This window comes from Podarcis melisellensis, assembly GCF_964234715.1.
Source record: "Podarcis melisellensis genome assembly, chromosome: 5".
Taxonomy (NCBI): Eukaryota; Metazoa; Chordata; class Lepidosauria; order Squamata; family Lacertidae; genus Podarcis; species Podarcis melisellensis.
Window position 1 is genome coordinate 89,348,226 of NC_138537.1, and position 19,594 is coordinate 89,367,819.

Below are 19,594 nucleotides of genomic sequence, written 5' to 3' on the forward strand. Positions count from 1 at the left end.
GACTCTTCCACAGAAACCAGCGGGGAGAGCACAGGTCCTCCGCTGGCCACGCCCACCCTGCGCAGAAGACTTCCGCGCAGGGAGGCTAGGCAGAGACTTGGCGTCAAAGAACTTTTATGCTGGAAGAAGTTCAGGAAACGCCCACTGATGGATTCTGCCAGTGACTGACACAGCCGCGAAGTAAGGGCTGTGTAGCCAGGGAATGGTTTAACCAGGCAACTTTGCCAAGAGTAGAGGCAACTTACGCACGAGCAACCCCAATTCCCATTACTGTGGGGTATAAATAATAAATTTATCATCATCATCATCATCATCATCATCATCATCATCATCATTTCAATGGAGCCCAGCAACTGGAGTGTGCAGTTGTATTGAGGCAGCACCGGGTGTTGAAATTTTGTGCCCCCTAACAATTTTGCAACCGGGGCGACCGCCCCTGTGCCCCCCAGCACGCTATGCCACTGCTGTCCACCAGCCCACTTCTATGTCAGCCTTTGGAAGAGTTTTGTTCCTGGATCATAGTTTGTCTCTCCCACTCACTAGCACTGGGGAACAATTCCCAGCATTCCCAGCAAACCATTAACCATGGCTTGCCATGACACGCAAACACACTCAGACTCCTCCAGCTGTACTTGTTTGCGCCAAGCTGAAAGTGCCACCACAAATCATCAAAATGTACTTTGCTGTCATAACTCTACTGGTATCTGATGGGGTCGTTTCATAGAAGACATTAAAGTTAAGCAGCCAGGGCTTAGTATTGTGATAGGCACCATGCCAGGAAATGCAGATTGCAACAGATGCTTCTTGGGAGTGCAAGATTATTTTGATTTCCCTAAAGGATTATGAACTACTGCGTTTCATGTGGATATACAAGACAACTCTAGGAGAAGTCAGCTGTGAGCTCTGCGGATGTGCCAGGTGAGGAATGTAGAATATCCATTTGCATCCCCAGTGGATTCTGGGACGTTTTGTCTTCTGCTCACCTCACGAAAAAATATGCATTGTATAGGACAGTCCATGGAAAGATTCCCCATCTTTGTCTCAAGGTTGAGCCAAGACAAACATTTTGTCGTTAAAGTGAATTACTGAGCACCTCAGGCATGGCAGGATTAAAATCTCTGTTGAAAAATGCTGCCTATTTAACCTCTTTGAGCCAGAAAGACATGCTCAACTTTTCCACGATGCACCATTCAAAGAACATTTCTGTAATGAGCACTCACACTTTACATTGTGGGTGCCCTTTGCGGGATTGCGCATGGTGCTACAGTTCCCAGGGAGCTTCCTGGCAAACATGGACTGGCTTGCTTCTCAGTGTTAATTTTTGGAGGGTCACGCCCGGCCTCAGTAATCAAATTTCTTGCTGGGAGGTGGGGCCAGCCCCATTTATAAATAGGGGGTGGAGCCGACAATAGCCAGGCAGTCAGCTCTGGAGATTCACCCTCCCTTTGTCTAATGTTTCTTGTTTGCAAGTTAACTTTTTCTTCCTGTTTAGTGGGCGCTGCTATGGTCTTTGATTGGTTGCTGTTGAAGGACCAGGAAGAAATTTTCCGGCATTCAGGTGGTACATGACACCAGTCAAGCTTGCGAAAATTTATCATTTGCCCGATAATAAATGTTGGAAATGTAAAGAGACTGAAGGTACGTTCTTTCACCTTTGGTGGACATGCCCAAGGATTAAGGTTTTCTGGGAGATGATCTATAATGAAATGAAAAAGATATTTAAATATACCTTTCTGAAGAAACTAGAGGCCTTTCTCCTGGGCATGGTCAGCCAATTGGTGCCAAAGAAGGATAGAACTTTCTTTATGTATGCTACAACAGCTGCAAGAATACTTATTGCAAAGTATTGGAAGACACAAGAACTACCCACTCTGGAAGAATGGCAGGTGAAGGTGATGGACTATATGGAACTGGCGGAAATGACTGGCAGAATCCGAGACCAGGGAGAAGAGTCGGTGGAGGAAGATTGGAAGAAATTTAAAGACTATTTACAAAAGTACTGTAAGATCAATGAATGTTAGAATGATGTTGGAATGAATTTATATGACTCTAGCAGAAATGTAACAAAGATTTAAGAAAAATAGACTCTTAATTGGTGAAAGGAAGGAAAGTAAACTTATATTAGTATCAAGAAAAATTCTCAGGACAAAAATTTGAAAGGATTTGCTGAAATGGATAATTGACTTAGAATACAAGAAAGGGAGGTGTGAGGAGGTCAGGGAAATAAGCTAATGAAAGGAAAGTAATGGGAAGATTTGTTGTATTGTTTCCTTTTCCTTTTTTTTTCTTGATTCTTCTTTTTGCTTACTGGTTTTCCTTTTTTCCTTTTTGTACTTTATTTTTTCTTGTTTAAAAGGAATGTTGTTTTTTTATTTATTTCTCTTTTTGTACTTCTAAAACTTTAATCAATATCTTATTTTTTAAAAAAAGAAATTTTCCGGCATTGACAGGTTTTGTCTTCCCCGTAGCAATTTGTCACAAATTTGCCGGTTATGGCCTTGGGTGGAATCCTTTAGTCTTTTCTTCCCTCTATGGGGGGCGGGGCGTGAAGTGGTGACTCACCCCCCTGCGGCAGCAATTCCAGGGTCCCTTTCTTAAAGGGGTTATATATATGGGTGTCGCTGGCAAAATTTAAAGTGTGGCTGTAGCTGTGCACTGCCCGCCATCCGGGGGGTGGGGAGGCCGCAACTCTCCCCCATGCTGCTGCAGGAGAGCGATCCCCGTAGAAGCTTGGGAGGGAAGCTGCACACCCGCCAGCCTTATGGTTGTCGGGGCGCAGTTGGCAGGCGTTCAGGGATAGGGGAGGCTACTGGCAAAGCCGTGCAGCTTGCCCACTCGCTGTGGCGCCCCTGAGAGGCCGGCGCCCTGGCGCGGCGCACCACTAAGCCCTATGGGAAAGACAGCTCTGCCCACCCACCCAACGCAAACGCCTCTCATGAACTCTTCCTCTTCAGCTGTCCTGATTCAGCCAAGGTATTAGAATCCACTCCTGGTGCAAATCTCACACCTCCCAATTTCATGGAAGCGGACATGTTTACTTTTCTTCTTTTTGTATTATACTTGCAAATAGCAGCACAGGCCACAAATGTTGTATATAAATATCCTGGGGGTGCGGGGCGGGCACAGGTATTGTGATGCCAAAAAAACGATTGTTAACTTGCTTTGTAAAATGTGTTCTTCTAAATATAATTGCCAGTATTTCCCCACTTTGAACTTTCTTTCCAAAAGCTTTGGTCTTGAATGAAAATTAGATGCTTTTACTGTTGGCTAGTTTTCTTTGCTTCTGGCTCACTGAGACAGGGGGAAGAGACATATGGATATGCAACTGAAAATGGCAAAAATAGGGAATGGAAGAATTTGGATAAGTAAACCTTTATCCATTCCCTGAATCCATTAATATATTACAGGACAATGAACTTTAAATTTTGCCTTGACTTTAATGTTCATCTTGATGTAGTTTATCAATTAAAAACGAAAAGGGTGCTCTTTCCCATTTTGCTGGTAAGGTTTTTTGTTTTTTAAAGAGGGAGAATCATAGACTTGCAGACTTGGAAGGGATCTTAAGGATCATTTAGTCCAAGTCACTGATGTGCAGGAACATGCAGTTGTCCCATACCAGGAATCGAACCTGCAGCCTGGGCGTTATTAGTACCATGCTCTAACCAACTGAGCTGAGGCAGCTTTTTTGTGCTGATCTGCAAAAAGAGAAGACATTTTCTTCCAGTGCAGCACAGAAACAAAACCACCTCCTCACTGTTCCCTGTCTTATTTTAAAAAAGATTGGTGGTTTAAGCCCACACAGGGACGGCAGAGGGTTGGACTAGATTTCCCCTTGGGGTCCCCTCAGGTCTACAATTCTGTTATTCTAACCTGCAGGCTCTTTCTTTCCCAGTCTCTGAAGTGAAATGCTGTGATTGGTTTCAAGTATCCTAACTTAATTCTGGTTGCTCTGGTAACACCAATCAAACTAAAAGTAATTAATTTTGTTAAAACATGGACTGAAGTTTTAAAAAAGATGTGTCAAGATGGGAGAAGTTAAAATTGTCATAGTAGGTAGAATTTCACAGATAAAAATGAATATTTTGCCTAGAATGATGCTTTTATTTCAAACCAGACCAATTGTGACTAATGGCTTACCATTTAAAAAATGGCAAAAAGATGCATCTCAGTTTTTATTGCAAGGTAAAAAACCCCAAAAAACCCCACGAGTTAAAATGAAACTACTCCACGATGCAAAGGAAAGGGGAGGATTGGGTCTGCCTGATCTGAAATTGTACTTTGCACTGAAATTGTGCTTTGGATAAGGAATAAAAGTGAGAGAATTTGGATAAGGAATAAAAATAAGAGAATAGAAATAAGAGAATTTTGGAATCAGAAGGTCATGATTTAAGTTTTGGATGGCATGGATATCTGTGGTATAACAAGGCCAAAGTTAATGTGGACTTACAATTTTCTGTTAGACATGCTATATTAAGAGTCTGGAATAGGTTATATGTGAAGATATCCTTATGGTATCAGTGCAAGAAGCATTTTATAGAAAAGAGAAATGGTTACCTTACCAAGAATTATTAAAGTGGAATCAAGGGGACTGTTAAAATTGAAACAAGGGAACAACTAACAAGGGAAAGTTGCAATCTCCAATGGTTTTCTCTTTACAACTAACTGAGAAATCCAAGTTGAATAAAAAGACTTTTAGTATAAAACAAAAAGAGACAGATTTTGAAATACAGTTGTGTACAGATGCCGAACATGTTATTGTGAAAATGTGCAAATTACTGTTGGAATTTGAAATGCAAGAAGAACAAGTCTGATTTAGATGGGCGAGAAATTTTGGGTATAATATAAAGATGGAACAGTGGGAACATGTGTGGCTTTTCGTTTTGCCCTCCGTAAAGCATTATGTATTGATGGTGTTATATATAATGAACAAGTAAGTAAATAATTGTCATATGATTGTGCTTCCTTAACTGTAAAATGGGACTAACACTATAAATGCCATTAAGTATAAATGCCATATAAGTGCTTATATGTGTACAGGTGAAATTAGAATATCCTGGAAAAGTTCATTTATTTCAGTAATTCAACTTAAAAGGTGAAACTAATATATGAGATAGACTCATGACATGCAAAGTGAGATATGCCAAGCCTTTATTTGTTATAATTGTGATGATCATGGCGTACAGCTGATGAAAACCCCAAATTAACAATCTCAGAAAATTAGAATATTAAATGAAATCAGCAAAACAAGGACTGCAAATAGAGCAATATTGGACCTCTGAGAAGTAGAAGCATGCATATGTACTCAGTACTTTATTCTAATTTTCCGAATTTCACCTGTATTTTATTTGTGCCAGATTGGCTCTGCAGATGCACCTGAACCACCCTTTTCTTTGCTGTCATCCCGCCCCATCTGGTAAGTAGCAACAATGCCCCTTCGGGGATGCTAACTCCATGGCAACACCCAGGCCTGGACCAATACATTTTATCACCTGAGGCGAACCACAACATGGCTCCCCGCCAGGGAAGAAGGATTGAGTGAAGTGTTACATCAGGAACAATGGGAAAAATAAAATACAAATCTAAACTGCTGCCCCTGTGGACCCCGCCACCTGAGGCGGTCTCCTCACCTTGTCTCATGGGTGGGCCGACCTTGGAAACACCCCTTCCCACTGGGGTTCAAGGGCACAGTCTAGCCAGGCAAATGCTTTCAATAAGGGTGCAGAGCAGGGAACATTTGCCTCTACTCTCAGCCGAGAGTCTAGGCCAAGTTCAGCTCAAGGGAACTTATCAAGGAACACATGGCAGCCAATGAAAGGCCACAACTGGAGATGTTAAGGGGGGAGGAAAACCCCTCAGAGACCTATTTTAAATCTTGTGTGCCAGAAATCCCCTTTGAACCTCATTTTCAGTGAGACGATTTTGCTGGGGTAGTCAGCTGGGTGGTTTCTTTCAAAGAATTCCCATTTGTCTCTTTCCCTTCACATATCAGCTGCCTCCGACAATTGACTCTACAGCCAAAACAGCTTTATCAGTTAACGCTAAGTAAGATTAATTTAAGTTTCTATTTCCCCACGGCGAGGGCTTTGCTCCCACTCCCTACACAGCAACACATGCATGTTTTAGCACAATCCCACCACCACCTCGAATCGGGGACAAAAAGCAGTCCGTAGCTGGTTTGCGCAAATAGCGAGAGGAACTAATTGCTTCTGACAATTAAATTGCTTCTCCTTTCGCAGCCCAGAGAAAGTTGTTAGCGGAATGATAAAGGGGCCATCCTTTAGTGTGGAGTAAGGTTGTACTAAAAATGATTTGGGCTTCTGCTAAGATCACTTCACTTTCTCCTTTTCCTTTTTGGCCAGCATTTACAATTTGGTGTATTCAAAGATCCTCTTCTTCGATCTATCTTGTTTTGAGATAAAAAATATAACTTTATGGCAGTTGCAGTGGAAAATGGCATTAAGGGCATGCACTAAAATTAGGCTTTCACAATTGTTCTGCTCCTAGCTGAAGAAGTTTTCAGAAAGTCGGACTGGTGGGCTTCTGCTTAAATCTACAACATATGCTGTTAGTTTCAACTTGCCTGACCATGTTTCTAAACATCTATGGCTGCATTCATACAGTACTTTATTACGACTTCCTGATGTTCCTTACATGTTAGCTTTTGCATTTTATGTGCTGTTTCAGACAACAAAAAAACCACTTCTGTAACTTTAGGGCTCATGCCCTAGATTTGGGTCTGGACACTAAGCCTTATGAAGAACAGTTGAATTAAATTACTGTACTTAACATAGGCGAATAGAAGGGGAAGAAATGGAGGCAGTGAGAGATTTTACTTTCTTGGGCTCCATGATCACTGCAGATGGTGACAGCAGCCACGAAATTAAAAGACTCCTGCTTCTTGGGAGAAAAGCAATTACAAACCTAGACAGCATCTTAAAAAGCAGAGACATCACCTTGCCAACAAAGGTCCGTATAATAAAAGCTATGGTTTTCCCAGTAGTGATGTATGGAAGTGAAAGCTGGACCATAAAGAAAGCTGATCGCCGAGGAATGGATGCTTTTGAATTATGGTGCTGGAGGAGACTCTTGAGAGTCCCATGGACTGCAGGAAGATCAAACCTCTCCATTCTTAAGGAAATCAGCCCTGAGTGCTCACTGGAAGGACAGATCCTGAAGCTGAGGCTCCAATACTTTGGCCACCTCATGAGAAGAGAAGACTCCCTGGAAAAGACCCTGATGTTGGGAAAGATGGAGGGCACAATGAGAAGGGGGCGACAGAGGACGAGATGGTTGGACAGTATTCTCGAAGCTACCAGCATGAGTTTGATCAAACTGCGGGAGGCAGTGGAAGACAGAAGTGCCTGGTGTGCTCTGGTCCATGGGGTCACGAAGAGTCGGACACGACTAAACGACTAAACAACAACAACCTAACATAGGTTGTATCCTCTGAAGCTTTAAAGAACAAATGTTTTCTTGCATTTAAATCCCACCTTTCTTTCCTCATGGATCTCAGGCCAGCTTACGCATAGTTCCCAGAAATCTCCCATCCACCCAGACCTACTTGGCTTCATTGAGGTGATTGCCTTGTATATCTCCAGCCCATTCCCTGGGAATGAGGCAAAGTAAGAACTACAACACTTGGGAGGTGGTCGGATCATGGGAACCAGAAATACATGAATATTACCAAACTGAGATTTTATGTTGTACTTGTGGTAATGGGCATTGAAATGGGCTTGCGACCCATTACACAAATGAGATTTCCAGATTGATATGTGAACTAGGCCATAGTCCAAGCGTATCTGCAGTTGAGTTAAATTTATTTTTTCCTCTAGCTTTGGCAAACACATTAGTAAGTAAACTCTTAGTTATTCTAAGTTTGTTGATGTGCTTTCTAACTGCTTCTGTTGTGAAACAGAATGGTCTGTGGATTTCTATTTTAAGGCCTTGATAGACTCACAGTTCAGTCACCTTCTGATGGAAAATTCCAGCGGGATCTATCTCCTCCCATAGGAAATGTCAACTTGATGAGGCTGCAGATTCTGTTGGAAATTTCTCAGCAAGCTTTGCATGCAGGAACTGGAGCTGAGCGTGCAAGTTTCTTTGGAGTCCAAAGCAATGCCCATTGACATATTTATTAAGAATCAGTGTGGCCCACTACCTAACAAAGGCTGGGAGATCTGAATCAAAATGTGACTAGGTTGATATAATGCATCACCTGCTGGAGAAATCAGGCTTAGCAGAAAACTATCTTAAGGAGAGACTATCACTACAGAAAGTCGCTGGCCAACTTTGTTGTTGTTGTTGTTTAGTCGTTTAGTTGTTTCCGACTCTTCGTGACCCCTTGGACCAGAGCACACCAGGCACTCCTGTCTTCCACTGCCTCCCGCAGTTTGGTCAAACTCATGCTGGTAGCTTTGAGAACACTATCCAACCATCTTGTCCTCTGTCCTCCCCTTCTCCTTGTGCCCTCAGTCTTTCCCAACATCAGGGTCTTTTCCAGGGAGTCTTCTCTTCTCATGAGGTGGCCAAAGTATTGGAGCCTCAGCTTCAGGATCTGTCCTTCCAGTGAGCACTCAGGGCTGATTTCCTTCAGAATGGATAGGTTTGATCTTCTTGCAGTCTATGGGACTCTCAAGAGTTTCCTCCAGCACCATAATTCAAAAGCATCAATTCTTCAGCGATCAGCCTTCTTTATGGTCCAGCTCTCACTGGCCAACCTTAGGTGTTTGCAACAGGTCTGGAGAACCTGTGGCTCTCTAGATGTTGTTGGCCTCCAACTCATCAGCAGAGTCACATGTTCACCATCCTTGGTTTATATTGTCTTACCATGCTGCTTTATCACCAATGACTACTTGTTGGGAGTAGGTCATATTCGCTGTTTGGACCTTGTAGCCCTTTGTGTGCTGTGTATTAATGTGATGCCCCTACTCTTGCATATCAAGGGTATTAATATTGCACACGGGGAAGCAAATTGGATAAATAAAGGCTGACTCATTACCAGTCTCCTTGAGGCAATATTTGATATTAAAAATAAAATAAAATGTTCCATTCAAAGTTATTTCCATGCTTTCCAGGAAGTTCTCATGCACTCTGCCCTAGCCACCCCTGACCCTCGCCAGTGAAGAGAGATTTACTGAGTGGACTTCAGTGATTAGTCACAAACCTGTACTGGCAGCTTCTCCATATACCCTGCACCATGAATGAATGAATGAATGAAGGCATAATCTTATTCTGATGGCTAGCTGGTGAGAGGCTAAAGTATTCATTGAAGCTCCCCAATGCCAGCAGAATACTAGCATTATTCACCAAAGGTGGTCAACCCACTCAGCACACTGTTTCCTTGACGGGTTTGCATTAATTTCACAGTGTACTTGTAGATTAGTCTTATTGTCTTGTGTGCTGATTTTCTGTTTTCAGTTCCTTCAAGTATATCATTCTAATAAAAGGTAAAGGTAAAGGGACGTCTGACCATTAGGTCCCATCGTGGCCGACTCTGGGGTTGCGGCGCTCATCTTGCTTTATTGGCTGAGGGAGCCGGCGTACAGCTTCTGGGTCATACCTGCTGACAAAGCTTTGTGGTTTTTTTTCCTGGGGGGAATCATATGCAAGAGTTGAAATCCGAACCAAAACATTGCATTGCTGATATGTGGGAGAGTTCCGCATTTCGTGATGTGATTATAAACAGAATGACTGCGCTTGCAAATAAACTAGATGATGGGACTACCAAAGTATAGAAGACACAGGACAGCATTGTCCTGGAAAGTCTGCTAAGTCATTCCAGTACAGTGGTACCTCGGGTTAAGTACTTAATTCGTTCTGGAGGTCCGTTCTTAACCTGAAACTGTTCTTAACCTGAAGCACCACTTTAGCTAATGGGGCCTCCTGCTGCCACCGCACCGCTGGAGCACAATTTCTGTTCTCATCCTGAAGCAAAGTTCTTAACCCGAGGTACTATTTCTGGGTTAGCGGAGTCTGTAACCTGAAGCGTATGTAACCTGAAGCGTATGTAACCCAAGGTTACATGAAGCTTCAATGAATCCTGAAGCAAAGTTCTTAACCCGAGGTACTATTTCTGGGTTAGCGGAGTCTGTAACCTGAAGCGTATGTAACCTGAAGCTTATGTAACCCGAGGTACCACTGTACAGTGTTTCACGTTGCAGCAGATTCTGCAAAGATACAAACACTCAACAGCTGTTCCCATCTTGTGGGGACAGAATTTCAGAGGGCTATGAACTCAGAACCACCAAACCAGTGTTGCCAAATCATTTTGAAAACTCATTCGCAACATTTGTTTTGCATGAGAAAAGAGAGGAAAAGGATAAAACTCTAGATTATTACCTCTCAGTCCTGAAAGGCATGAGATGCACAAGAAAACACGTGAAATACACCAAGTAGCTGCACCAAGTAAATCAGGAACACCAACTATACTGTTGCTATAGACCAGCCAGCTTTGAAATTGTTTCCTTTAACTGTGATGCACGGTGGTTGTTCTGTTTTGGCTTACCCTTAGAATTCTTTGGTGAATGGCAAAGAGCAGAAAAACGTGCTCCAGAGGTGCGGCGGCAGCAGGAGGCCCCATTAGCTAAAGTGGTGCTTCAGGTTAAGAACAGTTTCAGGTTAAGAACAGACCTCCGGAACGAATTAAGTACTTAATCCAAGGTACCACTGTATTCAGAGATTAACACAGCCACTGAAGCCAGCTCCGAGCTCCAAATCATGTTGTGAGAAGCTAAATCAAAGCAGAGTGGCTGTTTTGTATGTAAACTATTCTGTGGCACAAATGTCTGTAAACAAGTCATCCTTTAAATGGCAAAGTTATTTAGGTTTCTTTGGGACAAAAGTTATCCATCAATCCATTGGTTCACACCACTCTTTGGTAAGATTACAATTTCTGCTTTTATAAATGAGAGGTATTTAAATATGATGAAAACAAGTGAATATGTTTTCTGATGTATGGAATTCTTCAACAATAATTTTCAATGGCCAGTCACAATTGTTATCTTAATACAGGTTGTCGAACATAATCCATTCCGGAAGCCCATTTGGCTTCTGAAACGTTTGACAACCGAGGCACAGCTTCCGATTAGTTGCAGGAGTTTCCTGCACTCAATCGGAAGCCACAAAATGGAGCATTTACTTTCGGGTTTTTGGCATTTGGGAGCTGAATCATCCGAAAATGGTTTGACTGTGCTATGACCTTTGATGGTATTGCGAGATTCAGTGCCAACAAATGGAATTTTAAGACGCATACTTTTTCACAATAACTAATATTTATCTGTTAAAGGTAAAGGTAAAGGGACCCCTGACCATTAGGTCCAGTCGCAGACGACTCAGGGGTTGCGGCACTCATCTCACTTTATTGGCCAAGAGAGCTGGCGTACAGCTTCCGGGTCATGTGGCCAGCATGACTAAGCCGCTTCTGGCGAACCAGAGCAGCGCACGGAAATGCCGTTTACCTTCCCGCCGGAGTGGTACCTATTTATCTACTTGCACTTTGACATACTTTCGAACTGCTAGGTTGGCAGGAGCAGGGACCGAGCAACGGGAGCTCACCCCGTCGCGGGGATTCGAACCGCTGACCTTCCGATCAGCAAGCCCTAGGCTCAGTGGTTTAGACAACAGTGCCACCCGCATCCCTATTTATCTGTTAGCTGTGTAATTAATAACAACAAATCAATAAAAGCAATCATGCTGAACAGCTTTATCCTTTTGGCTACCTTTCTGTAGGCATAAACTCTCTCACCCCAGAACGAGGGAGAAGTACAAAACTGTTCAACCCTTCCTGTAATATTATTGGGGGTAGTAGCAGATCAAAGCTTAATTGAAAACCACAGTGGTGGGATTACTGGCAAGGGGAAAAAAGGGGAACTGTTTATCAAATCTGTACTTTGTGTGAATTAGGATGGAGCACATCTAAATCCATTGGACCACAGGAGAGGCTCCCAACCTCACGGAGACTATTTGTACAAAAGAAAAAGAAGCCAAGAAGGGCACAGAACGTTTCCCAACGCAGACACCATCTGGTTCCTGGCTTTAACCTTGGGTCAGCCCTGGTGCTCTCAAGAGGGCATAGGTTGTTTGGATGAGGATTTGAGGGGAATGAGAGAGGCACACCAAGCTAATGTAGGCTGGAGATTTTGTTTCCTCAGATATTGGAAAGGCAACGTGCCAATTCAAAACAGCCGAGACATTCTTTGAAGTGCTGCTGGGTGGATTTGGACACAGTCAGTCTGTGCCATCAAAGCACCCTCTCTGGGTGAGGGGGGGGGGGAAGCCAACCAAGGAGCAAAGCTGCTCTTTGCAATCTGCAGTCACAAATATTGTTTGCCTTTGAAACTGCGTAGAGAAGAGGAACCAATGGGGGATGTATTTTGCTTGCACCCAGGTAGAATATCAAGTTTGTTGTTTAGTCATTTAGTCATGTCCAACTTTTCGTGACCCCCTGGACCAGAGCACGCCAGGCACTCCTGTCTTCCACTACCTCCCGCAGTTTGGTCAAACTCATGCTGGTAGCTTCGAGAACACTGTCCAACCATCTTGTCCTCTGTCGTCCCCTTCTCCTTGTGCCCTCCGTCTTTCCCAACATCAGGGTCTTTTCCAGGGAGTCTTCTCTTCGCATGAGGTGGCCAAGGTACTGGAGCCTCAGCTTCAGGATCTGTCCTTCCAGTGAGCACTCAGGGCTGATTTCCTTAAGAATGGATAGGTTTGATTTTCTTGCAGTCCATGGGACTCTCAAGAGTCTCCTCCAGCACCAGAATTCAAAAGCATCAATTCTTCGGCGATCAGTCTTCTTTATGGTCCAGCTCTCACTTCCAAGTTCAGCTGTGTGCAATTCCGAATGCGCGATGAAGAAATTACAGGCTTTAATAGCTATGTAGCATCTCCGAATAACTGGTTTCCCTTGAATTGCCCGACAAATATACATTTTCTTTCATTAATGCTTTAGCAAACCAAGCATTCCCAGTAGCGACCGACTATAAATAGCAAGGGTGGTAAGGTTTCATATTGTGGGGGTATGGTTTTGTTTCATGGGACACTGCTTCTGTAATCAAAGGAGCAAGTCCCAACCTAATCTAAGAATTAAACTTGATTAAAATGGTTTCATACAGAGCAGTTACAGGACACACTTTTCTCCCCTTGCTTCTCTGCCCCTTTCTGCTTGTCTCTACTTCCCATTCCTCCTTCAAACTCCTGGCCCTGGTTCTGCTGGCTTTATTTCTAAGCTCTCCATGTATTGTTCTTGAGTGAATTTTTCTGGTTGCAGAATACAATTAAGAAGTCGGTGGTGTAGCTGCAGATCCTACAGTTGTCCAGGTAAGGCGATGTCCTACCCTCAGAAAGAAACCCATCAATTGTTATGCGGTCTTGGTTGCACACATAAGTGGACTATTGCACAAACAAATCATTGTTAAGTATAATTGTTTAATTCACATTGAAATGGAGATTCATGTATTGCTGAAAGGGATTAATTGGAAGAATCCATTGAAACTAAAGAAAAGAGCAAGAAATATCTATCATCTATCTATCTATAGATAGGGATGCGGGTGGCGCTGTGGGTTAAAGCCTCAGCGCCTAGGGCTTGCCGATCGAAAGGTCGGTGGTTCGAATCCCCGCGGCGGGGTGCACTCCCGTTGCTCGGTCCCAGCGCCTGCCAACCTAGCAGTTCGAAAGCACCCCCAGGTGCAAGTAGATAAATAGGGACCGCTTACTAGCGGGAAGGTAAACGGCGTTTCCGTGTGCTGCGCTGGCTCACCAGATGCAGCTTTGTCACGCTGGCCACGTGACCTGGAAGTGTCTCCGGACAGCGCTGGCCCCTGGCCTCTTAAGTGAGATGGGCGCACAACCCCAGAGTCTGTCAAGACTGGCCCGTACGGGCAGGGGTACCTTTACCTTTACCTTTTTATCTATCTATATCTATCTATCATCTATCTATATCTATCTATCTATCTATCTGTCTATCTGTCTATCATCTATCTATCATCTATCTATCTATCATCTATCTATCTATCTATCTATCTATCTATCTATCTATCTATCATCTATCTATCTATCTATCTATCTATCTATCTATCTATCTATCATCTCTATCTATCTATCTATCTATCTATCTATCTATCTATCTATCTATCTATCTATCTATCATCTATCTATCTATCTATCTATCTATCTATCTATCATCTATCTATCTATCATCTATCTATCATCTATCTATCTATCTATCTATCTATCTATCTATCTATCTATCTATCTATCATCTATCATCTATCTATCATTTTCTATCTATCATCTATCTATCATTTTCTATCTATCATCTATCTATCTATCATCTATCTATCTATCATCTATCTATCATCTATATCTATCTATCTATCTATCTATCTATCTATCTATCTATCTATCTATCATCTATCATCTATCTATCTATCTATCATCTATCTATCTATCATCTATCTATCATCTATCTATCTATCTATCTATCTATCTATCTATCTATCTATCTATCTATCTATCTATCTCTATCTATCTATCTATCTATCTATCTATCTATCTATCATCTATCTATCTATCTATCTATCTATCTATCTATCTATCTATCTATCATCTATCTATATCATCTATCTGTCTATCTATATCTATCTATCTATCTATCTATCTATCTATCTATCTATCTATCTATCTAATCTATCATCTATCTATCTATCTATCATCTATCATCTATCTATCATCTATCTCTATCTATCTCTATCATCTATCTATCTATCTATCTATCTATCTATCTATCTATCTATCTATCTATCTATCTATCTATCTCTATCATCTATCTATCTATCTATCTATCTATCTATCTATCTATCATCTATCTATCATCATCATCTATCATCTATCTATCTATATCTATCTATCTATCTATATCTATCATCTATCTATCTATCTATCTATCTATCTATCTATCTATCTATCATCTATCATCTATCATCCCATATACACATTATAGGTAAATAGCTATTGTAAACTGGAGCCTTGAGGCAGTGTACCTATAAGATTTCTGGGAATACATAAGTATTTGTATATAGTTAGATACATTTCTGTATGTATCTGCTTTGTGCTGCTTTAGGAAATCTGGAGTTTATATGGGACCCGGGAGCAGACAGTGGGGAGGAGCAGGCAAGTTTGACACAGGGCCGGCCCATCCATAGTCAAGGTTGAGATGACTACCTCAGGCAGCAGAATCCACTGGGGCAGCAGATCCCAATGTTGATCTTTCTTCCCGGGCCCCTGCTCCTGATGTAGATCTTCCCTCACTCCTTCTTCCCTGGTGGGGATGGGGGACGCCATTTTGGTGCCTGCCTCAGGTGCCAAAATGCCTTGGGCTAGCCCGGGTTTGACACTGAGATCTTCAGAAAGTTCCATCCCTAGTCCAGGAGGTACAACTCAGGCCAGTTTGCTCCAGACTCAGGAGTGAATGAGTTTGTCAACCATTGCTAGCTACGACTGGGGCACAGAGTTACAACAAATCAGGCATCCCCAACCTTCGGCCCTCCAGCTGTTTTGGACTACAATTCCCATCATCCCTGACCACTGACCCTGTTAGCTAGGGATCATGGGAGTTGTAGCCCAAAACATCTGGAGGGCCACACGTTGGGGATGCCTTCAACAAATACTACTGTGTTGGTCCCGGGGGGTTACCATGCAGCGTGGTCCGAGTCCAGTCCAAGGTCGAGGGTGTGGTATGGAGGCTGTCCGTCAAGGCTGAAGTGGGGTCCAAGGTAAGGAGTCGGGTGAGGACAGGGTGCAGGCAGGAACAGGCTAGCAACAACATTGCTCCCGCAACCTGGGACTGGGCTGGCTGGCTTTTATCTGCCCTGAGGTATAGGGTGGCCCAGGTCCACATGTGACTCGCCTCTCCTGGCCTAGAGGCGAGCACTCCTCCTGCGAGAACTTAGTTCCCTCCGCCTCTCTGCCCTGAGCCTCTGCAGCTCAGGAGAGGCTGGAGGGTTACCGGACCCAGAGGCAACCTCAGCTTCCCCTGACGGGGCTGAGAGTGGAGCACCTGCAGGCAATGGGTTCTTGATCACCTCCGGAGCCAGAGCAGATTCAGCTGGTGTCTGCTCCTGAGGATCCAGCACAGGTGAGGACCCTTCAGGCTCAAGCCCCTGCCCCAGCTCAGCTGGTCCTGGAGGTGGGGACTCCTGTGCAGGCTGGGATTCCTCAGGTTCAGCCTCTGAATCCGATTCCCAGGCCATCACAACTGCACTCTGTCATTGCAATGCGGGTGGGGTTAGGCAGAGGTGGGGACTGCAGGTTTTTTGTTTTCCCCAACATTGAATCCTATGAGTGTTATGTTCCTGTACCTGCTCCATAAGTGACAGAAGGCTGTAGTACTGCTGGGGAGCAAATGAGGTCTGGAGTATTTGACATGTCTGCTCCTCTGTTGCCCTTTGTCTCTGTCCTCATGTCTCTGCTTAGTGTATCCTTGCAGGGATGTCCTGACATATGCTCACATTTGCACCAGTTCGACTCAACTTGCTCCAGAGTAACTCATTTCCACTGGTCTGCTGCAGTATGGATTCCACCATATCTGATAGCCTATCTGATAGCACTCCATGTTTAGATAGCGTCCGATACCCCTGAAGCCAACCTAAGTGGCTGGAGGAATTTTTGTGTCTACTGTGCATAGAATGTACTCTGGCACCGTACAGATGCATTTCTTTTTGCTTTCCAAGAACCCTATTATGCTCAAATTAAATAAATCCAGGAAGAACAAATAACTATGGGAAAACAGCTTCAAAAATATATACCCCCCCTCTCCTTGTCACAATCACTTTGCCAACAGCTTAAGCAAACACAAAACAAAACAAAAACAGGAATAATCATGTCAATAATATATACACTATTTCCATCAAAACATGACCCCCCCCTTAAAAATATATGGATGATGACACATGTAAGCAATTTCCATTGTGCATGCCCTGGGGAGTTCTAAGACTGGTCTATGAAAGAAGGTGAGCTTTCCATTTACGTTTCAGTTTACAAAAGGGATGCAAGACAAATATGGAGAAGCATATGTTTGGAAACACAGAATCTCCCAATACGGAGAGCCTAGGGCTGAAAATCTAAGCACAATTACCTGGGAGTAGGGCTGGGCGATATATCAATATATTGTCCCAAACCGGTTTGAAGTTCATATTGTGATATTGGATTCATGATTTTTGACCAGGTAACACCGTATTTTTTGCTCTATAAGACTCACTCTTTCCCTCCTAAAAAGTAAGGGGAAATGTGTGTGCGTCTTATGGAGCGAATGCAGGCTGCGCAGCTATCCCAGAAGCCAGAACAGCAAGAGGGATTGCTGCTTTCACTGCGCAGCGATCCCTCTTGCTGTTCTGGCTTCTGAGATTCAGAATATATTTTGTCTTGTTTTCCTCCTCCAAAAACTAGGTGCGTCTTGTGGTCTGGTGCATCTTATAGAGCGAAAAATACGTTATATTGTGAACCATGATGTGTGTTAGGGCTGAGAGATGTCTGGCTTTCAACATTATTATATATCACCAGCTAAACATTGTGATATATCAATATATCATGATGTCTGAAATAAAGATGTAACTATGGAGAGGAAACTGCTACTACCTAGGGGTCTAAATTGTTTTTTGTTTTTTTACTACCCTTTAACATATTGTTACAACTGTTATTTTATAATACAGAGCAACAGGGACAGAAGGAATCATGAGAGAAGCGATGACTGGCTTCACATTTTTCCCCACATCACAATTTTTTACACAGCACATGCACACATTGTGATTCGCAATATATCACCGTGCAGAATATTATGAAACTCTTACCACGGCGTGATCTTAAAACTGATTTTTGACAACGTTTGACATTGCTCTAGTGTGTTTCTCTGTGTGCTATGCAAAAATCATGATGCAGGAAAAACCAGAAGCCAGCCAGTGTTTCTACAGTGTTCCATCCTTATTTCAGACATTGTGATCTATCGGTATACAGTGGTACCTCGGGTTAAGTACTCAATTCATTCTGGAGGTCCGTTCTTAACCTGAAACTGGTCTTAATCTGAAGCACCACTTTAGGTAATGGGGCTTCCTCCTGCTGCTGCGTGATTTCTGTTCTCATCCTGAAGCAAAGTTCTTAACCTGAAGCATGATTTCTGGGTTAGTGGAATCTGTAACCTGAAGCGTATGTAACCTGAGGTACCACTGTATCATGATGTTTAGCTGGTGATATATCACAATGTTGAAAGCTGGAAATTGCCCCACCCTACCTGGGAGTAACTAGCAAACGTGGGTGGCGCTGTGGGCTTGCCGACCAGAAGGTCGGCAGTTCGAATCCCCGTGACGGGGTGAGCTCCTGTTGCTCGGTCCCTGCTCATGCCAGCCTAGCAGTTCGAAAGCACGAAGTGCAAGTAGATAAATAGGTACCGCTTCAGCGGGAAGGTAAATGACATTTCCGTGCGCTGCTCTGGTTCACCAGAAGTGGCTTAGTCATGCTGGCCATATGACCCAGAAGCTGTATGCCGGCTCCCTCGGCCAGTAAAGCGAGATGAGCACCACAACCCTCGAGTCGTCCTCGAGTGGACCTAATGGTCAGGGGTCCCTTTACCTTTACCTGGGAGTAAATCCCATTGAAGTGAATTCAATGGAGCTTATTTTTGAGTAGACACATACAGCGCTTTTTTCCCTTTAATAATGTTTAGGGGTACTCTCATTTTGACTCAAGAAAATCACCATTTTATAGTTCAAATCAGGAAAAATAAATACAGCAAATGGACAAAAGTACAAAGATTCACAAAATGATTAGGGGGATGCGTTCCCCTGTGTCCCCCCAGAAAAAAGCACTGGACACGTATAGACTGCGGTGTTCATCGCTTTAACAGCCAAGGGTTGCTGCTGTTTCTGCAGCTTCAATAAAGGACCCCATTAAAAAGGGAAATGGCAAACAAACTGGACCTCATAAGAAAAAAAGATTCATTCCACAAAGATAACATCTCTAACCCAAGAGAATGACTACACATCAAGGCAGTGACTGGTAGTCTCCAGGGGTAAGGTATAAATTCAATAATTATGTTTTCTCTTACCGCCAACACCTTGGACTGTATGTGTCATAGCATCACTTACATGTGATCAGATTGACCTATGAGCATCCTTAAGGTAGCAAACTCTCTGGGTTCACCAAAAGCATCCAGTTTAAGAGCCACAGAAAGGCAGAGGGCTTCTGAACAGGCCAACATCTTCAGCAAAGCTCCCTTCCTGTGCTCCCTTAGTGAACCCCTAGGTAGTCTTCAATGTCCTTAAAAAGGTTCATATTATAGCTAGGGATAGCTGAATCTGTCAGTTTGGGTATCTCTTAGTTTCTCATTTTCCCAATTTTAACTTGCTTTCCTTTTTAAATATACCACAAGACGTACCTAGTTTTTGGAGGAGGAAAACAAGAAAAAAAATATTCTGAATCTCAGAAGCCAGAACAGCAAGAGGGATTGCTGTGCCGTGAAAGCAGCAATCCCTCTTGCTGTTCTGACTTCTGGGATAGCTGCGCAACCTGCATTTGCTCCATAACACACACACACATTTCCCCTTACTTT

The 19,594-nt window shown here is 43.2% G+C and overlaps 1 long non-coding RNA gene across 1 annotated transcript in view; it reads left to right on the forward strand.

Moving 5' to 3' along the window:
• Positions 1-19,594, forward strand: part of LOC309370296 — a 232,310-nt gene that overhangs the window by 184,148 nt on the left and 28,568 nt on the right. The window lies entirely within an intron of this gene.